The following is a 22,413-nucleotide window of genomic DNA, read 5'->3' as shown; positions in this document are numbered from 1 at the left end:
TTGCTTAAAATCTCTTACAATGCAAACAAGAAAACTTACTATATAATTATTTTTAAAATCAATTTTTGCTTTGTTAATTAGTTGGACCCTTATCAGAGGTCAGTAGTAAATGATGTTACTTGAGTGTCAATGAATTTTTATTGCAAATAAGGACCTTATTTAAGTTTTATTTTATATGCATATCTCTTTATTCAAGGTACAAAATTAAACACATTTCTATTTTGAAGCTGGGACTCTTTCTTTTCTAATTATTTTATGTGTTATTGTAAATGCATATGTTGTCTAGAGTTGTAAACTGAATTTCAATTACCGGAATTACCCAGGATCCAAAACTTTCTTTTCCTTTTCTAGAAATTTTAAGTTACAACATATGAAGTACCCCCCCGCCCCGGTGTTTCATAAATTCCAGTAGAAGTTTTTTTTCTTTTTCTTTCTTTTTTTTTTTTTAAGTTGGGTAATCAAAAACATTTGAAAGAGCAGTATGGGTTGGATATATTATGCTTGAGCAATTGGAAAACACTATACTGTTTAAACAAAGCAGCCTCATCCTAAATTAATAACCCAATTTTCTTCTGGGATAAAAGGAGGGAGGGCTGGGGATGGAGACAGGGAGCGTAACTCAGACCAGTGCCACCACTGTGGTTGTAGAACTAAGACACAGCAGAGAAACTGCTTTGTGGCTTAAGATAGAAACCAGAAAGTAAGAGGGAGTAAAGCAAAACATATTAGATGCAATTTGAATCTAACTTGACACAACTTCCAAGCCTTTTAGATTCAGAGATATCAACACCATATATCTTGTGAAGGATAGCAGTCTCTGGCATTAGTGGCTCCTGCTTCAAATGGCTCCTGCTCCCCTGCTATCATACTTTTTAAATTACATAAATAGAGTGAAAATGACAAAGTACATATTAAAAAGGAGGGTATTACATTTTGCAAAATAATCTGGAACATATCAGTGAATTTTAGCAGTGATAAATTATATAGGTACAGTCTTGAAGTTGATTAGTTTTCCCCTGAATGCCTCACAGAGTGGCAAACCCAAAGTCGTAGGAATTATTACCCAAATTGCAATGACTCACGTGCCATCCTCTTTTTGCTCCAAGAACTTTGAAAGCTATGCCAAACCAAACCAATGTAAATTGGTGGATTTGGACATCCTTTTCATGACCACATTATCCTTGCTGGATTGGAAACTACTTATTTTGGAAATATAATTAGAGCTCGTATGATTTTTAAATGTGCAATGTCTTCAAGGTACCCATGTTGTGCTTTGGTAAAGTTTGGAGAAAAAATTACTTTGAAAGGTACTTCTTTCAAGAAAATACCATGACTGGATGCTGAGAAGAACTTTTCTTGTTATGCTAAAAATACTTTGGGAACACGGTGAAACGAAGTCATTTTCCTTTTTCTTTTTTCTTTTTTAATATCAAACTGGTATTAATGGCAGTAATGAAAAATTCTCCGAAGAAATCCATGTTCACCAAAAGGTCACTTATTTGTTCATCATCAGTTGATCTTCTTAAGTTTCAAAACAGTGTTTACCATTGACAGAAGTCACTGGGTATTGCTATAGGAGACTTTCAGAAATCTCTCTCCCCTGCTCCCCCCCCCCCTTTTCTTCTGAAGAAGCTTAGAGTAGGATAGACACACAATTAGGAGTTATTAGACCAAATGGTGGTCTAACCCCAGTGGAAAGAATGCAGCTGTCATGAGTAATTCCCACTATAAATCTGAGACATTTTCCAAAAAGAAATCTAAGAGACCAGCACTGTTTCCACAGTTGACTGGCTTATCTGCCAAAATACAGGCAGTTTCTAACAATGCAGATGAACCTGTTAAAAATAGTTGCAAACTGTGGATTAGGTAGCATTCTGGTAGCTTGGATGATGGGCAAACCACGAAGATGTAGAATTTGAGCCTGGTTGTGAGGTGTGCCCCAAAAGCTTGCTTGTTTTTCTGGCACATAACAAAATGTATCTGAACCCCTGGAGTCTGAAATGTGGGCTGGGAATTTTGCGCAAACGGCCCCTCTCCTGAGATTTATGGCACTTCCTAATTCCTGGGAGGCCAGAGCTACCACAAGAGGAGTCATTCTCGCAATTCTTTGGTCTTCTGGCTTTTCCCTCTGGCAAAAAACAATGAGTACAGAAACACCCAGAACGCCCCCAAAGAGAGCTGCACATTTCTTTCTTGGTCCTTCTGAAGGTCCTGCTTGGGTCTACTGCTGAACATGAAGGGAAGTTGATGTGCCTTTCAGACTAGTCCTCCTCCCCTAAATTGAGTGTCTCCAACCTTCTACCGCCAACTTATTTGTTCTCACACTTTAAATTCAATGACTGAGAGAATAGGATATAATCTGAAACTCGAAGTTTGATTCCTGCTCTGTCTCAATGACTGGTATTTATGCTGCATCTATTTGCTGGCTTTATTTAACTGTTAATAACTTCTTGTGAGAGTCCCATCCTTCAAGAATGATTAATTTAGGAAAGAGTTGACACAATTCTCATTGTCAAACAAGAATATTTTTCTACATGTTAACTTTATGACTTTATAATAACCATTTTGAATAGATTTTTTCGCTATAGAGGCAGATATACTTCTTGGGCAAAAATGAAAATCAAACCACACAAAATATTATACAGAAATATTGTATCTACCCCACCCTGCTAGCCAAAGATAGTCATTGCTAGCAGTTCAGTTTTAGTTCTTTTTGTTGTTACTCATCTAAATGTGTCATATTTCTGTTCATTAATTTAACTTTGAATGGTATTTATTGACTTCCTATTAGAAAAGAAAATGAGTTTAGTGCATAGTTCCTATGTATTCTCTCTGTTATTATTAGTTACATTGGCCTGTTTCTATTTCTATTTCTTAAATCAAATTACCTCTGTGCTATAGAAAAATAAGAAACTTAGTGCGTTTCCTCTTCCTTCCCCTTCTCTCCCTCATAGCTCCAATTTTATCCTCTACGTTATTGCTTGTATTCTTAGAGTTTAGATTATTTTATTTTATTCTCTATAAATATTTTGTGACTCACCTATAATTCAATATTAACTGCTACTTAAAAAAAAAGGAGGGTGATTGGGTTCAACACTAAAATTTTGCTTCACAAAGGAGCTCTCCCAAAAGTCAAGACCTGATGTGTTCTCTTCTTTTGTAGGTTCCTTCATTTCCTCAAATTAAGCACTGCCCAAAAGAACTTTCTGTGATGATGGAAATGTTCTATCTACCTATTCAAGCCAGTTGCCACTGGCTGCATTTAGCTGACTACTGAGTGCTTGAAAATGTGGTTAGTGAAATTGAATTTTTATTTTACTTAATTTTAAATACTGTGATTTTGTGATTACCATATTGGACAGAGCCCCTCAAGGTCACAGTGAACTACTTGTGTTCCAGTGTTACTCTCTCTCAGGTTTATTTTTAAGATTTCTGTTTTCATAAAAGTATGTGATTGATATATTTTCTTATTTCTTCCATCTCAATTACTGTTTTATTTTGCTGCATAATGAATTGTTGATTTAAACACTTGTTCGATCTTCATAAACTTCTACTTTTCTAACTTTGAAAAAATGTTTCATTATCTTCTAGCATCTCTGCTAGTAAGTCTTTTATTAAATTGATCATTGAGTCTTTGTAGGTCAATTGCTTTTTCTTTCAGGATTTTTTTTTTTAAGGATTTTTCTCTTTAAACTTGTAGAAGTAAAATTTTAATCAGATATGTCCACATCTAGGCCCTTTCAATCAGAAAAGTTTCTTATATTATTTACTTGATATATCCTTCCCTCTATTGTCTCTTTTCCATCTAAAACTACTTTAAGATGGATGCTGTTCAAATATCAGATTGCCCTTATGATTGAAAGAGCAAATTAATTAGAATATAGGGTGTGTCGTGGGTATTTTTGTATTTGCACACATCCTTTTTCCCTACAATTGACTTCAATCTTACATGGGCAGACTGAATGAGGGTTTCTTGTAGAGTGAAGGGGTGAGTAGACAGTAGGCTGGTAGTTCTTCAATTACCAAAAGAGGGAGGACCTTATTTTGGACAAGGAATACTTTAACTGTTTTGGTCCTGGGCAAAGCTATCTAACTCTGTGTCTGTTATATAGAGAGGACCTGAGTTACCTTATTCTCTACTGCCTTCTTTCTCAGATGCCAGCAGCCTCTCCTTTGTCCTTGTAAAACTTGTTCTCAGGCTCCAGCAGCTGCTGCAGGTGCTTGCTTGGTACAGGATAAGTGAAGAGGGGCCCAGGTCTGCCATATTAGATCTGATATTTAGTGAATTATTTATTTATTATCCTCTTGCCAATTTCCACTCTTTTTATTCAACTCCAAGTTTGGATATTCTCTAGAACACCCCTGGAAAGAATTGTACCTAATTATTGTGACTGGGAATGTTGTTTCTTCTGCTCTAATTTCTCCACTTGTTTGATCCCATCTGCTTTCTTTCTTCATGGAATTTCTATTTCTGGTCAATTGATGACACCTTTTCTGTTTTCAGCACCATTATTATTTTTTTTTCTTTTTCATCATATCTTTTCTATTATTTCACTGGGATTTTTTTGAGGAAGAAGAATCAGACTTTTTTTTTTTTTTTCAGTATGCCAGCTTGAATGGGGGCCTGCATTGTTTTTCATAAAGATAGACTTTTTAATGCTGAGAACAAAAGTTTCATTAGACTGTGAAGATGACTGCTGTATAATAATCTTCTCTGTTGTCATATGGGATATAAATGACCTGGGATTACATTATGAATATTTAAAATACTCATGTGTCTCTAATTCTAATGTGGGGGAAATATGTTAATACAGGGTTCATGATAAGTATACCCCTCATTGCCTTTTATTTTTCTCGCTCCTGTCCTTTTTTCATATTTACAGAAGTTCTATTATCACTTACGATTTCTCAAATGTTCCCCTTATTATTGTGATTGTTTTCTTTTTTCTGCTCCTTCTGCCCTTTCTTTTACATTTTCATCTCATTTTGATATTTTCTCCTACCTTCCTTGTATCTCTGCTACAAAATCTTATAGAGACAATAGTCACAGTAAGTTTTTCTTTTGAATATCATAACAAAATACCTACTTTTACTAATACTAATACCTAATTTTTTTAATAATTTTGGTTATTGAAGTATAGTTGACATACAATGTTATATTAGTTTCGTGGTGCACCACATAGTGATTTGACAATGCTATACATTATTTTTAACTTTCCTTCACTATGTTTGTTTGATTGATTTGGGAAATAGTCTTTTTTCAATGTCTTATATCTGAATAAAATGAGTTTTTCATCTACCAGATATTTTATAATAAGTAGATTCATGGAGAAAAGAAGAATTGTAGTCCTCTTAAGATATGAAAGAGATAAATACTTGTTGCTAAAATTTTTAAAGAAATGTTAGAGTGAAAAAGAGGTCACTAAGAGAAGAGCGCTTTTTTTATTTCTGAGAAAACTGTTTACGACCTATGATGCTGATAAATGTGACATTATTTTATATTGTTTAGATAGCCAGTGTTTTAGATAAGGACCAAATTCCAGATTTAAATTAATGTCTTAAAACTAAAAAAGCACAAAGTAAATAATATATGGGACTAAGGACAAAATGGTATCAAACACAGAATTTTGGATCAGAGGGAGAGATGTTGGTTTTTCTTCAAGAACTATTCATTGAACACTTGTGTATTTAAGATCATTATTAAATCCAAGCCCCCACCCTCCCAAACTTGCATCCGTTTAAGGTGTTATACTAGGAAATAAAATTGTTAAGGATCCTAGCCAAAAATAATTACATATATATTGGTCATTCATTCATTCATTCATATCATATTTGCTATTTGCCCAGTCCTGACCTCTTAACCAGTTTTTCCTATTTAAGCACCTGAGAAGATAAACTTAAAACTGGGGAGGAAAAGGACAGAATATCCTGTGTTAAGAGCATTACTAGTTGTGTTTCTTGTTGGTCCTGTGTTATACCATGTATACATTGAAAAGATCTATGGCACTAGTATTTGTGGATGGGAGTGGGGGATGGCTGACTTTCTTACCTTTAAGTATTCTTCTTCTTATTTTTTAAAGATTTTATGCACGTACGTATGTATGTATGTATGTATTTAGAGAGCACAAGCAGGGGAAGGGGCACAGGGAGAGAGAGAATCTCAAGCCCACTCTGTGCTGAACTCAGAGCCAACCCAAGATCATGACCTGAGCAGAAACCAAGAGTCTGGCACTCAACCAACTGAGACACCCAGGTGCCCCTGCTATTATTAAGTATAATTATTATTCTTATATAGAGTTACATTGTTAGAAAAAAATGGGAAAACCGTTTATTGAATTAGTTTCCCATCTCTCCAGTTCCTTTTAAGTAGAACATTGAACACTTTGAGAAGCACAGGAGAATCACACCAAATTCTTTAAATGTTACCAGAAACACAAAAGTCATCCACCTTAATGTGCAAATCGCCTCACTGTGCACTTTTTTCACTACTGCAATTTTCTCCTTATATTTCTTCTTAGTTCTTATCATAATATTTCACTAACTGTGTCGGAATTGGAGAGACTCATCCACACTCTCAGAGTCCAGAAAAGTAGAGAGTAGTTTATAAAAAGTCTTGTGAAAACTCACATCAGTCCTGAGGCCTAGATTCTGGTTTCCATTTGCTGTAATTCTTTTTATGCATTAGACTTTTTTTGCATATAACCTCCATACATTTCATTCAGCTCGTATTCCATTTAGATGTACCACTGAGCCAATTGCCTTTAAAATCATGCTTTTAAATGTACAGAATACTAATTGATAGGCAAATAAAGATAAAAACAAAAGGAAAAGAAGTTACAACATGCCAATGTGATATGCGTGGAATCTACTTGTTTACCCTCCTTAATACCTGAGTAAAATGAAATGAGAGTCTCAGGATGGCACCTCATGTGTGGTGCCTCATGTCTTACATGTTGATACTTACATATCTGTCTAAACCCAGCTAAGATTTTGAGGCCTAACAATATAAAGCCTATACGATGGTAGACACAAATATGGTTTATAGAATTATATCAATCTTAGAATCATTCTGAAAGTATCTCAAAGTAAGGATCTCCGAGAGACCTTAAATTTGCCTGTGAAACCTCACTAGCACACCCAACGTCCTTGATTTGACAAGACAAAAGGTAGTGAACTGAAATGATTTCTGCAAAGTGGAAAGCAAAGAACCTGGAAATAGTCTTTGATAAATTCTCTTACATGTTTCTCTTTTTCTTTACTTTCTCTCTCTTTTTTCTTAGTCTTGAAGACAAATATTGGGCAATGATTCTGAGTATCATTAAGTGAGAGCTCTCGTCTTAAGGAAAAACTTCATGTGTCTGGAAGATATTGAAGTTGAAGGTTGTATTTGGTTCATCGCATCTCATTCTCTGAGTTTCTTTTATGTTTGAGTTCCATTGTTATGTTCTGCTGTGATCGTGCTGATGTAAATAAATCATTTTTTGGTATTGTGACTTGCTCAGAGTGTTTTTTCAAAATAAATAGGGGTAATAAGAATGAACAGGCTAACTTGGTCAGCCGTTATCATCCAGCAGTTTGCAAGCGAATGCAAACAGCCGTGGGGGACCACTGCAGCGGGATGAGTGGAGCAGGTTTAATGAAAGAAAGCCAGTTTCCTGAAGGTGCCATTCCTAAGGAAAGCTTGGAGCTTAGGAAGGAATGATCTGTACACTATGCCCATGTATGCTTTTTCTTTTAAAAATTTTACCAACAAACTCCTTCATAAGTTAAAGGCATGCACTAAGAGGCTTACCAACACAAACAAGAAGAAAACACTGAAAAATGGCTCCTTTTGTGATGAAGTCATAATAGTTACATAAAGTCTAGCCTTTAATCCCATTATACTTGAAATAGATATTGATTTAAAATTCATATATTTGCTCTCATTCTTTTCAATCCCCCCCACCCCTATTTTTTTAAACATCTAAACAAAGTGACCTCATTGTTTTCCATTGGACTTTTTTTAAAACATCGGCTGGGATGATTGAGATTCAGGAATGTGGGAAAATGGATTCCCAAACCACGTCCCTCCCCTTTCATTCTGAACTGTAATTTTTGGCTTGGCTTGAATCACAGTCATCGCATTTCAGCCTGAATCTCTCTGTAAAGTGATCTTTCTTAAACATTTCTCTCACTCATCAAGGGATCAGAAACAAAGCTGTTCTAGTCTTTCAGCAAAACACTTACAAGCAGCTTTTACCGAGAAGTTGCAAGAGCTAAATTTCCTCTAAAATTGTTTGAAAAGCGAACATTTTCAGTGCCTCGTTGTCCTTTTTGTGAATCTTGTCATCTGTATGCCATGAGCTCCAGCAGCTATTTTAATCTGTTTTTGTTTGCAATCCATTTGGTGTCCACCCAAGGAAACGCAGGTGATTCTAATTAACTTACTGCTGAAGATGTAAGAAAAAATATCTCAATTGTGTCGCACAGAATTATACATTTAAAACCTTTCTTCTATTATTTATAACATATTATTAATGAAAATGATTGTATGAATATGTTTACCATCTAATTCATTGCTGTTCACTTTTTTAAATCAGTGAGGCTTACGGCACAGAAAAAAAGCCACACACATACACAAATCCACAGACACAATACAGACCCCAAGACGGCTTGCCAACTTTTATTTAACAAGAGTAGCAACTTAAAAATAACATTATTTTTACTTTGTGCAACATAGTTTAATATCTGAAATAACCCTGTTCCAATAAAAACCTATTGAAATACTCTCAGCCTAACTCTGCCCTGAAGGTAAAAGTGATTAATTGAAAGATTTTGGCAGATCTCTGCTCACCACCAGGGCAGTTTAATTTAGAACACATTCAACCATTTCTCAGTGTCTCTGTGTTGGTGGAGCATAACTTTTGATCTTCTTTGGGGAGGTGCCTCTAATTCAGACCCTTTAGCTAGCCACTTCCTGGAGGGTTTTGATGGCTTGCTTCTGCTAAGCATTCAGGTGAGAGACAGCCCTTCTGGCTGCTGCCTCTAAAGTGGGGTAGGGAAGCAGAATTCCAGACACAAAGGCAAGATATACTATAAACCTGTTTGAGTGTATCTACCATCGGTAAAGTCCTATTTAGATCACAGACAAACTTCTGAGAAATTCTGGTGCCGTTAGACTCTTTTCTAGTTAAAGAAGGGGCTCCTGGTCATGACAGTGAATGAGACTGAAAAGATTAAACTTCCTTTTCTCGGGAAACATAAATAAGATTATGATTTCCTTTTTGATAATACAGGAGAGAGTATCATGTGGGTATTGTTAATACTTCTGCTAAACAGAGACATGGGGCTAGTACAAAATCCTCTCTTTTTGGCAAATGGACCTGTGCTAAATTGTGGTTCAACAGAAGGAAAGAAAAATTCCAATCTATTCTGGATGGAAAGACCTTGAGTTGGTGAACTCCAACCTTGAATACCACTTAACACATATTGATTAAGCATTTATTATATTGCAAAAGTGTCCTAGGCACTGGAGTTACAGCAATGAACAGAGTACACAGTCCAGATATTATGGAGCTGTAGTCCTAGTATTGTTCTGAGGCACTAACAGTGAATCCTGCACACAAATTGATGAGTTAGTAACAATGGCACCAGCAGTCTCTAATATTTTCACACATGCAACACATCTGAACAATACACTCAGGTTAGTATATGCTCTATAGCCAACTTTAGAAGGAAACAACATTATGAAATATATTAAGTTTCACATTATATCCTCAAACAGTTAGGCAATATGTTATATATATTATGCAGTACATTATATATAACTATAATATGCTATATGTATTATATATACATTATGCATTACACTATTAATAATAATTGTATACAGTGGGATTACAAAAATGATTCTGGTTTTATTTATTATTTTATATATTTCTGATTATTTTGTATGTGTGCATATGTATACATATAGGCATATGTAAGATTATGTGTATTATTATAAACAAAAAACAATAATGATATTTATTTCATTACCAAAATATCATGCTATCAATTGCATTTCTTTGTTATGATATAGGTTTATGTTCCTATAGGTTCATTTGAAAAAGACTGAAAGATAAACTATTGAGTGTCCTTTAATGCTCTATTGTATATCTTTAATTTATCTGAAACATGCTTTAGGACCCATGATATCAGATTCCAAATCTTTATGAGGCAAAATAGAAATCTCAAAATTTAAGTATTTTACAAACTATTCTATTATTGGACAAATCACACCCAGATTTGGAAATACAAATACAAGGTTTCTAGAATACAGCCTAAAAGACATAATCGTTTTCCCTAATTGTAAGCTCTAACTATCTCTGAACAATTTATACCATTGTCATTCATGATTGTAGGTCCCGTATGAAAAGAAATGCATAAAGACCCAAAGCTAGTATTGGGGTTGGCTTTTTAACTTCTACTATCACTCCCTAAGTAGAAAGGGAAGGCAAGATCTCTTTTAGTGGTGTAGGAAAGACCTCTATCCTCAGCTTCATTCTTTACTACTTGAGGACTGTTAACTGTCTAGTAAAGCATTGCACACACTCCAGTTACTCAAAACATTACTTGTTGACTTAGAAAAAAAAAAAAAGACATTCCAATACCAATTGTTCCCTTATTTAAGCTCATCTAGCACTAGTATAATACAAACCAGATTTCCTGCTTCTGGAGGATTTTGTCACATAGGTCTGCATAAAAAGTCTTATTGAAATATTTGTGTGTGTGTATGCATATTTAGTATCTAACACTTCTTTCTGATCTATTGTTACAGAAAGAAAGTATATTAAACTGAGACATGCTACATACGTTGATGTTCATTAATATGATATTGATTGATGTCTATCCCATATATGTAATTTTCTAAGAGGTAAGAAGCCAAGTTACAAATACATCTCATGTTTTCCATTGTATGAAATTTAAATAGTGTCTCAATTTCCCCATTTTCCCTAAGGGCTGGCAGATTTTGATCTTAAGAATATTAGAAAATCCATGATGATCGAATATAGCTGACTGTAGAAGTTAGAAATGAAAGATTATCAATTCGGAGACCTGGACTTTACACCATCGGTCCCCAAGTTTAGTCTTAACATTAATTGCAAAGGCTATATTTAGGGCATCTTTTCAGAAGCTTGGGGATGAAAACTCTGTTCTAAAGTGTTCCTTTCATACAATTTTGCTTATGCCTAAAATTATGCAATTAGAATTTTATCCCTTTGTCTTCAAATCCTGTGGAAAGATTTCACATCTAACCTCACTAATCACGTGCACTTTAGTGTAGATTAATCTATTTGATTTTGTCCTGACAGCAGACTTCAGCTCCAAGGACAGAAAGTACAACAAGACTTCACTTGCGTAGGCTATGGAACAGGCGGAGATGGAGGATAAGAGGGCAAGTGTGATACACAATGGGAAAGAAACAGAAAGGGGAAGCAGGTATCCTCTATTGGTTGCAAATTAAGCCAAGGTAGTTAGCATTATCCAAATGCTTATTCTGCCTGGATTTTCTATTTTCAGATATACCAGGATACAGGGAAATGGAGTTGTTCTTACTGTATTTAAAGATTCAGGGAAGGAAAGGTACGTTTCTCAGCCTGTGTAAACACATTTTATCCTTAAACATAATTTATTCTTATCATCATCATGATTTTCCATCATGTGAAAAGTGTAATAAATTATCTTTCTTCAGAGACAACTTATATAATGATCTTTTCATTGGAGGTGAGTATAATGCTCTAAACTGAGGTTCGTCCTTGGAATCATGGGATCTCTGAAAATCAGGCCTTTCTCCTTTCTGCACCGTGCCTGCAGAAAACACAGTCTTGGAGACGCTTCCCGCCGTGTCAGTCCTCTGCTCCTGCCCTGGGTGTGCAGCTGCCTGCTCTAGACCACGGGCTCCATCCGAAACCTCTCAGCCCTGTAGTGGCCTGAAGTCTCCCCAGGTAACTCAGCCTAAGGTTCATCAGCGGAAGACAAACAGCCCTGAACGATGGCGGCCTCATGAGGTCCAGGATTCCCAGTCTACTTTCAAATTTCAAACAAACCTTAACAAAGACTATTAGACCCAGAAACAAATGCACTTCTATTAATTCATTGGCCATAATATCAAAATAATGACCTTATTTTGTCCAAATTTAGAGCAAAGTACGCTACAAGCAAAACCCTTAGAGAGGAGGAAGATACTAAGCTTGGGAACACAGCATGCTTTTAGAGGTGTCAGTATAACTCCCTTTGCCCTTCTTTGCCTTATCGAAAAGAACAAAACAGAATGAAACCCTTCTTCCCTGGTGCTTGGAAAGGACTCTAGTAGGAGACAAAGACACTTAATGCTAAATTGTTGTTACCGCTTAAAACAACTGTACTCAAGGTAACACTCAAAGGAATTTAAAGGATGTCTGAACTTCAAGTTAAAGTATAAATGATATTCCTAAGGCACGTTTGCCAGGAGGAGGGGATTGGAGGTCAGGCACAGTGTTTAAGGGGCCATTAAAAAGTAATGTAACACTCTAGCAAAGAAAAAGATGGGAGCAAATGAGAACCAAAAATACACCCTGATCTGTCCTGGAGTTGTCCTTGTTCAGACTCAAGTTTTGCCCCTGTGACAAATTTCACTAACAGGTATTTATTTATTTATTTATTTATTTATTTATTTATTTAATGGTTTCAGGATTTCAGACACCTTCCAACTTTAACTCAACCTACCAACATTACTTATAATATCTTGTTATAAATATGGAACTCAAATTCACTATTTAAAAATGTTTAATAAGTAAACATTCCCCTGCCCACCATGCTGTCAAATGGGACAATAAATGATACAGGATTTTGAGTAGAGAGGTCTGTTTTCATTCTTATATGGCATGTATGTTAGAAATAGTAAACAAGAGGGGACTTCAAACACCTTTAAAAGGGAAGTTATTGTTCATGAAATAGTATTTTTGTGCAATCTCCAACAGTTTGAGTTAAACAGATACACTAATTTTTTCTTTGTTTTGGGGGACAATTTGTGGGACTTAATTTTAAAAATATGAAATTTTAAGAATTCTTTTTAACTCTCCTTTATACAAAATATTACCCTGCTGATTTATCCACAGGGTTAAATGCAATATCATTTTAAATATTAAAGTTTCCCATATTCGTTCTGTAAAGACACAGGAAAATACGGCCAAACTATATTATTTTGACCTGTGACCCTTGTTTTGGATCCATGGTGATTGTTGTTTTGCACACTGCACTCTAATTGTTTCTGCTGGCTCCTTGGGAATCCAAAGTGTTTCTAGACCTATTTCCAGCTAAGAAGAGTTGATTTGTAACATTAGTTTAATTTCTATCCTAATAACTTTCCGCCTATGTGCCTTTTCTAGTAGTTTACCCAGTAAAAAAAAAAAAGAAATTATTTTATCTGCTCCTATCCATAAAAAGCTTGTGAAAAAAAAAGCCTTTCTGGTGGGAAAAGAATTTGAAAGGAAAACATGTACATACATATATCAGACCAAGAATTAAAAGATGAACATTATATGTGAGGAAACATTATAAGAAGGTTTCACTATATTAGTTTTTCCAAGTCAGTGTTCCAAGCCAGTCTTGGATTATGTGTGAAAAGTAAGAACTCTATACTGTAACAGGTGCTGGCAGGAAACTCCCATTAAAGCTTATGAAAGTTATGCCTGTAAAGTCCTGGCATCTGAGAAAATTCTCGCATAAGAATGCATTATGCATCAGATTTTTCTCACTACAAAAACAATATGAGGCTGTGACTACTTAACAGTATTCCCAGTCACTATTTTGTTAACATCACCCCTCAGTGATAACATCTTTGGTGACCTTGTGCTATATGTAAAGTATATATCAGCCTTCATTTCAACACTGAGAGCATGCATTGTCTTCTCTACATACCAATAGAGATGTTGGTCTACCATCTGTCTGTCCTAATCAGAGCATAAACATGAAAGGGTTTTTTTTTTTTCCTCCTTAGAGTCAGTAGATTTATACTAATTGATCCATATTTCGAAGATTGGCTCTTCATGTGCAACATGGCAAATATTTATGAAATTTTACTGGAGTTTGGAATAGTCTATGGAATATCAGGTAGTAAGTAACATAGGTTTTAAATCTGTAGTATTAGACTCATGTTGGAAAGTACTAGCATTATGTGTGGCACATAGTGGGTGCTTAATAAATGTCATTTTTGTTTTCCTTACTGAAAACACCCCCCTCATCTGTATGGCCACATCTTTAAAGACCATTAGTCTTGCTCACTTTAAAGTTAACAAGTAAAACCTCTTTCTGTGATGAAGCTCACCTTTCTAGCCTATAAATTCTAGAGGTTAAAATATATTTTTTTTACTGACATTTGTCTATTGGGTACAACTGAATAAAAATTCTCTTTAGTCTATAAATCTAACACTTATAAGGAATTTGATTTAAACCCAATAGGTAATTTGGATCTAAACCATTTACCAAATTAAAAACTGAGATAAAAATTTAGACAGTAGTGAATGTTAGACAAAGCCCAGTGAAAATGATTATGAGTTTGTATATATCCAGATGTATGTATCCATATCTAGGTGTGTAGCTAAACTATGGATTAATTGTTACTAGCTTGCACTTGTAATTGTGTATGTAGTTTTAAATATGCTTTTCATGTATCAATAAATATATCTTTAGTAAAAAGTCCTCAGTTAGGGTAACATAGTTACCTTTCAGAACACACACACACACACACACACACACACACACACACACCAGCACCAACCCAGGCAATCTGCCAAATGTGGTTGCTGTGAAAAAGATTTTGCTTTAGGGCAATAGCAAACTAGCTCACCACCCTGCTGCCCTGTCCACTCCTCACCACACGGTTCTTTGCTGTATCCTGAACTTCCCCTCCTACAGTGAGGGAACATTTCTTCGGACTGTTTTATTGCCAATATATTTTTACTTTGTATGATGAAATGAAACAGGGGACTGGTTTCATTAGAAAGAGAGGTAAACAGAGCATTAATTAAATTTGCTGATGATACTAAATTGGGAGGAACTGTGGACATCTGTGAAGACAAAAGAATCATACAAATGGACTTAAGGAGTTTAGAAATATGAGCAGGAAATAATAAAAAGAGATTCAGCCTTAAATAATGCAAGCTAATACATTTGGGAAAAGATAATCAAAAACATGGCTATTCAGTGGACGGTAGATGCCTGGAAAGTGGTGATGGTGAAAGAGACCTAGGGGGTGATAATGGGAAAAATTATACACAAACTTACAGGGAAGTAGGCACAATGCCCAGAGTGTTACATATAAAAGAACATCATTTTTTGAACCAGAAAGATGATAGTCCTACTCTTATGATACTGTTAGATCTCAAAAGGATCAAATTTGGCTGGTGTTAGTTGAATCCCTCAGGTTCATGAAATAATTTAACACTATTTGTTGAGAGACTTGGTTTCACCCTATGAAGGACGAGAAAGTCTGTTTTGTCTGAAACCTGTCCTGAACACCAGAATCATTGCTCTATTTCTGTCTTATCTCATCCTATTGTAGACTATTACTAATATGGTATATCATATAGATATAGATATGGATATAGATATGGATATGATAGATACATATTGGCCATGCTACAAACAATCAAAAAAAATTCCTTGCTTTCACTTTTAAGGTAGTTTCTCTTCCTTCTGGATAATATGACTTCATGTTATGATTCAAGAGACATCTACTCACTATCTCTTCTAATAGTTCAATGAATCTTCAGTATATAGGATTTGAGTCCTTAAGGATAAATGCATGGATGGATGGATGAAAAGGAACTTTGGTTAATATCTACCTATTCATCCATTTAATCATAAATCATGAATTAAGCCCATACCATATGCCAGCTTTGGTGTGCTAAGCACTGATGAGACAGAAATGAACCAGACACAATGCCTAGACTCTGGGACTCATACTCTAGATGGAGAAACAGGTAAAGGCACCAGCCATTATAGCCCCATGCAATAAGGGCTGTATTAGGGAGAGCAAAGCTGTCATTGGAACACTGCAGAGAGAAATCCTAATAATGTTCAAGACACCATGGAGAGGTGTCTGGGGATATAAGTCAGAGAATATTCCTTGAAGAAGGGGGCTCCTGTGCAATGCACAAGAGGATGAATATGAGTTTGGCAGGTGGATGGGCAAGGAGAGGGTCCTTAGAGAGAAGGAACAGCACATGGAAAAATATCAACCTTTGGAAAACTTGATGTAGTTGATATTCCTGGAGCATAGGAAGCAGCTTATGAGAATATGAAGCTGGACAATAGACAGAGGTCATATGCTTATGGGGATAGTTAGTGTGGAATTTTGTTTATCTTGATGGAGAAAAGAAACTACTGGAGGGATATTCTAAGAAGGCATACTACAATTCTATTTATGTTCATGAAGAATGATGTTGTCATGATTAAGAAGGTGGCCTGGGCAGAAAATCTCACTTAGGAGTTTGATCTCAAAAGAAATTACAGGGTTCTAATCAATGCCATAGCAGATGAAAGGAAGAATCAGATTTAAGAGATAGTAAGAAAGGAGAGATTATTAAACTTGGTGAATAATGCTCTGCGTAAGTAGAGAGAACAGTCTAAAATATCCAACATATTTCTTTTTAGAAGAATGGGAAGAAAAAAAGAAAAGAAGAATGGGGAAAAAAGGCATGGTGCCATTGACTGAGTTAAAGAACAAGAAGGAGGAATAGGTTTGTTAGGGAAAGTGATAAATGCAGTTTGAAGAAGTTCAGTTTGAGATGCCGGAGGAAAATTCAAGAAGGGTTGTTCTTAGACCACAGCTCTGAGAATAACACATAGCTTGAGGAGTTATTCTGAAATAGGAACTTTGAAGTCATTGAAGAAATTATTGAAGATTTTGGTATCATTGAGATTACACTGAAAGAATGGATAGAGAAATCCCAGAGTGAAGGATCAAATCCAGAGAAAAACACACATTTCTTATGCTGTCAAACTCTGGGCTAAGAGCATGGACTCCAATATTATGCCACGCAATTTCAAATACAGGCCAACTGGCGACCTTTAAGACTAAAGGAAAGAAACTTTACTACAGTGATTACAATACTGTCTGCTAGGTGTTCCACTGCCTCGTAGGGAGACTAAAGAGTCAAGTTAGCCCAAGCAGTAAAAAATGCAAAATATAGCAAGAAGACCATCACTTTTAAGACAAGAAAGGTAGCAGTCCAATTTTAATGACACCTGCATATTCAAAGTCTTCAGAGGGCTTTTGATAAGGTCAGCAGAGTTTAACTTTTCTGACATCAAGTAAATTTGGAGAAAATGAAATCAATATCCAATAGCAAAATCATGTCAGAATTTAGAGTATTGGTATCCTGTCTTCATTAGCTTCCAGTTGGTAAGTCTGTGTAGTTGACCATATATAACTTATTTCAAATTCTTTGGCAGACTCTTTCAACTCAAGAAATTATCATCAAAATAAAAACTTCCTCAGATTTATGTAAAAAATAAACACTGAATCAAGAAGGTGAGATGTTCATGGGGAAGTAAATGAACACTCAGAACAGCACCAGCATGTTATTCCAAGTCTGAATTAGAGGAAAAGATATGGTGCTCTACTTGTGCGGTTATGAGACCCGAGCCTACTCCTGACTATTCTCAGGCATGTCACTTATAAGTCATAGTTGCCATTCAATTACTTGATTAGAAACAGCAGACTATTGGTGTTGAAACAATGTTTAATGGGATATGACTTCCTCTGATGAAAATGAGTAGAAAATGGGTACTCTATTAGTGGCTGCATGGCACCCTTAAACGTAGTACCCAAAAACTGATGAACATAAAATCTTTAAGGAAACATACTTTCAAATGTTTAGTGTAGCTGGGTATAGATAGAAAAGAATATAATTTAGAAAGACATAATATACCATTATCAGAATGGTTTGCATGTTTAGAAAACAGATTGGGAAACCATGCAAATCATACAGCTGCCTTTAACCAACAACTGTTGGTTGTTGATTTTTCTTTTTTTAGTTTCAACCATATACAGGTATAACAATGGTGTGCAGCTTTCCATGAAGATTTAGGCAACGTTGAATGTAATTTATCCATTTATTTATCATTTATTGAGAATCCATTATGTGCCAGGTACTATGAAAAGTTAAAAATAAATCCACGTTCTCTATATGAAGTGGCACACGATGGACCGAGGGTAATATTTTAAATATTTTTCTTCTGTAAGCTGTGCTTTCAGTCTAAATCTCAGGACATTCTTATTTCCTTAAAAATTGGGTAATTTGACATTTTGGGTCTACAGTCCTACTATAAGCTCAAGAACTCTTCCAGCAGTATCATTTTAAAGCTATTTTGGTTTTGCAGTTTTTCCTCCCAAAGTGTCGTGCCCCTGATTTTTTTTTTTTGTCTGAACTGAAAATAGGAAGTGGCTTGAAAATTATAAAATTTGGCAAAAAGGTATAAAACTAGCAATGAAAAGATTACTTGAACCCAAGAAAAACACACACATCTAATTCCACAGACTGTAAGATAACCTTTCACAGAATTTAGAAGAATCTCTAAGACATGACTCTTAAGGGGGATGAATAAATTACTCCAAAAAATCCTATAGAAGAAAATATGCCATGTTCAATTATATGGACCCGTGCAACTACTTCTGGAATCTGTATGCCTTTTAATATATATGTAGATCAATGATTAATGCTTAAGTTAGCACACTTCATTTGAAAGTGTGACAATTCCTTGGAAAAAAAATTCTTTTCTAGACATTTTAAAAGGGAACATTTTTTATTAGGAAACTCACAAAAGAGTATAATATTTTGTTCTCATTCATAGCTTCCTGCATTAATTTAAGATTCCTTAATTATCACAAATTTTTAAGCTCTAGGGAAATGTTTATAAAAATACAACGTATAGATTCAACCAATAAACCACAGATTACTTCACAAAACAGAGTGACATTCTTGTGAGAGCTCTGATAATTTTTTGATAACTTCTCTTTTTAATCACTTTGTTCACATTATGCAACAAGAATTTTTAAAATTCTATTTAAAAACTACAAATCCATTTTTGAATCCCAGAGCAACAAATATCTGAAAATCTCTGTCTGCCTTATTTTTTTTTTTTTGCGCCTTTTTATTGAAAACCTGAAAGCTTTCCAAATGCATGTGATTTTTTTTTTTTCAAATTTTGTAAACATTTGCTTCCAGGCTAAAACATCCTGCCAACTTTCAGCCAAGATTATTTTTATGGTTGAACTATTAACTTCTGAATATGGGGGCTTATAATAGAAAAACTCCCAGACCCAGAACTCTCATCATATAAATGACACCGCTATAGGATATTTTCGACTATTACATCTCGACATGAAGAGGTGTTGCATTATTTAAATCCTCCATTCACACAATAAGAGACTAATTTCCTAGGGTATTAATTCTGGCTCTGTTTCCTTCCAACTGACTCGAAGGGAAAGTATGGTAAGAACCTAAACTTTAACATGGGGGTGGATTTGGGGGTGGAGGTTGGAAATTAGACTCAGGCTTTATCTGGGAAGAGATATTATTTATTCTCATGCATTCTGGACGCAAAAGTGTGGGAATAGCCACTGACTGATTTGACCAGAGCCACATTGCTGGATACGTTAGATAGCCTTGCTGGTTATTGAACTGCACATTTATTCTTCCATTAACTTCTGTTATGTTTAAGCTCTCTTTCTGATAATAAGGCTGTTGTGTATTGCTAATGTAGATAAACTTCATGAAATGTCACTAATAAGTACAGTGAGTTAATTCCTAACCATGCGTATACACAGAATTTGTGAACATTCAGTTAAGCTGGCCACTCCCGGCAAGATCTAACTTACAAGTATTTTCTTGAGTGGGAATAAGTTTCTCTGGAACAGAGAAGCAGGTCTCAGGTAACTATGGTCCACTTGGTAACTGGTTCAATCACCGTCTTCTCTTCATTACGGGGCCTCACAAGCATGCCCTTTTATCCACATTTGTTTTTCTAATTGCAAAATGCAGCGTTTTCTCTCTCTCTCTCTCTCCACCTTGTCATCTCTGATTTCTTTTGCTTGTCTTTCCCCAGTTTCTCTTTTATACTCTTGCTGGCTGTTTCCTGTTTACTCTTTTTTGATGTTGTCTTCCCTTCTAGCCCTGAATGTGGCTTTCTTACAGACACAGAGGCCCCAGCACGACTACCCCAAAGAGCCAATTCCAAGTTGGACCCGGCACAACACTCTAGCTGTCAGGAAGGTGGCTGTCGTTGGGGTTGCACCGAAACAAAACAAAACAAAACACAAAACACAAAAACACAAAACCGGGCTTAATTTTAACTCACAAATAAAACCTACGGAAAATTCGCTGCAAACTTGCACGGAGCTTATTTGATGATCAGCTCTTTTGTAATTGCATGTGGATGCCTAACTTTAGGCATGAAAAGCAAGCACTTAAAAAAAAAGAAAAAAGCAACACATAGGTCAGGGCCCTCAGAAACATTTTTGTTCAGTCCACAAATATTCTCTGGGGAAAAAGAAAAAGTGCTTATCTTGAACTCTTGATTTTTTTTTTTTTTTGGAGCATGTAATTTTTATCAGTTTGTTTTGTTTTCGTTACTTTTTTTTTTTCACTCACTGCTTATAAAACTAGCAAGCAGAAGTCTCTCTGGAACAAGATAGAATCATAAAAGTTTTCAAGAATCTCGTCACAAACTAAACAGTACAAATTGCACATTCCTCATGGAAGTATCAGCCTTTCGTGCGTGCCTGGATCCAACTATAATAGATTATCCCAAAGTGGGAAAGAATGAACAGTACAAAATTAGCAGAACTGGGAGCAGAGCTTGTCTAGTGAAGGCAATTTGATCTGTACTTTAGGGGTCTGGATTCTCAGGCATGGGGAAAAGACTATGAAAAGTTTTATTTTTGCAAGTGAATGCTTGCTAGGATCACAAGAGGCAGACCGATGCACTGAATTGAGTACCAGGAAAATTATATTCATAAGTATAATGCTTGGTATGTCTTAGCAAAATAGCTATACTATAATCATGTCTGTTATTTGTATAATAAATACATACATGTGCGTACATTACCTAATATGCAAATGTCACACACACACACACACACACACATAGTGAATATACATGTATTTATTTTATGTATTTAAAGATCCATGTATTTATGTAATTTGATGTTCTGAATTTTAGGAGTCAGATAAGTATATCCCTGAGTAAGTATATAACTATACCTTCGTATAATATTAACAATTATGTCTAAATATTCCCACATTGGAGAAATAGATTTCATTTATAATGCTATGGGCTTGTTGACGTGACATTCTCTCAAACTTCATGTAATAGCAGAGGGATTACCAAAAAGAAATAGTTAAGGTATAATAATAATTCTGGCCATTCTTTTTCCAAGTTGCTATAATCTACCCAAAGATAACTAATTGTTCAAAGTAAACATTCCACTCCGACCACAAAAGGAATCCATTACACAAACATATAATTCACAGTCATTTTTAGTGGGTTGTAAACAGTTTGGAATGAGCATAAAATGGGACAAAAATCAAAGTGAGCATTTTGAAATGAAAAAGTGTTTGCTACAAAAGGTCAGTCCCTTTGCTTGGCAAACTATGTAGAAAAGCCTGGGAAAATGCTGATCACACAAGCAATGAGGGAATTTTAAAGCCAACAGCCTCCTTGTTTCTTTAAACAGACATCGGAACCTATAACTGGATCCTGTCAAACAAACGACAGCAAAAAAAATATAACAGCTGCTAAGAAGTCAAGTTGAGAGATAAAGTTTTCGAGGCTAAGGACCTTCTCAGAAGTAGACTAAAGGTCTTTCTTAAATCTTTAAAGCAAGGTTATGGATCCCAGGGTGGCTTTTGGGCACCAAGTCAAAAATGTAACTTTGTGTATCATTTTTGTCATAGTATTTTGTGTTCCAGAAAAAAGAAAGAGGACAAACTTGTTGATAAGCATCTGCCGAGATCTTCTGCAAAGTAGCTCATAGCTGGAATCTTCAAATTTGGAAGACAAGGTACCATTTATTTTTAATTGTGGTTCAAAAAAACCCCCACATGATATAAAGTTTACCATCTTAGCCACTTTTAAATGTATAGTTCAGTAGTGTTATGTACATTCCCACCATTTGTGAACGATCTCTAGGTGTCATTTTAATGCTAGTAAGTAGTCTGGGGGCATACTGACTAGGACTGAGACTCATGGAGGAAGAATGCATCGTTAAGCCATATTCCAAAGGATGAATGCCTGTGCAAATGAAATTAACTTTTTTAAATGGTCCTATTCCCTTACAGACAAAAATATATTAGATACATAAAAATATATTTAGAATAGAAATATGTTTATTCATTTAGATAACTC

General features: G+C 35.3%; 1 protein-coding gene and 1 long non-coding RNA gene across 5 annotated transcripts in view; one reads left to right on the top strand and one right to left on the bottom strand.

Moving 5' to 3' along the window:
- The window catches only part of ARHGAP15 (Rho GTPase activating protein 15), a 596,409-nt gene that overhangs the window by 194,202 nt on the left and 379,794 nt on the right, over positions 1 to 22,413 (bottom strand). The window lies entirely within an intron of this gene.
- Positions 19,265 to 22,413, top strand: part of LOC125281310 (uncharacterized) — a 29,751-nt gene continuing 26,602 nt past the window's right edge. Inside the window, exons 1-3 of one of the 4 annotated variants that reach the window (XR_008961103.1) lie at positions 19,273 to 19,499; positions 21,743 to 21,867; positions 21,963 to 22,069. This is a non-coding gene — a long non-coding RNA (uncharacterized LOC125281310). Of the gene's footprint in view, positions 19,500 to 21,198; positions 21,868 to 21,962; positions 22,070 to 22,413 lie in introns of those variants that run through there. The other 3 variants (XR_008961100.1, XR_008961102.1, XR_008961101.1) reach the window with 3 other exon arrangements.

Source organism: Ursus arctos, unplaced genomic scaffold (assembly GCF_023065955.2).
Source record: "Ursus arctos isolate Adak ecotype North America unplaced genomic scaffold, UrsArc2.0 scaffold_1, whole genome shotgun sequence".
Classification (NCBI taxonomy): Eukaryota; Metazoa; Chordata; class Mammalia; order Carnivora; family Ursidae; genus Ursus; species Ursus arctos.
Note: the sequence above shows the minus strand (reverse complement) of the source record. Positions and strands in the feature narration are given on the sequence as shown.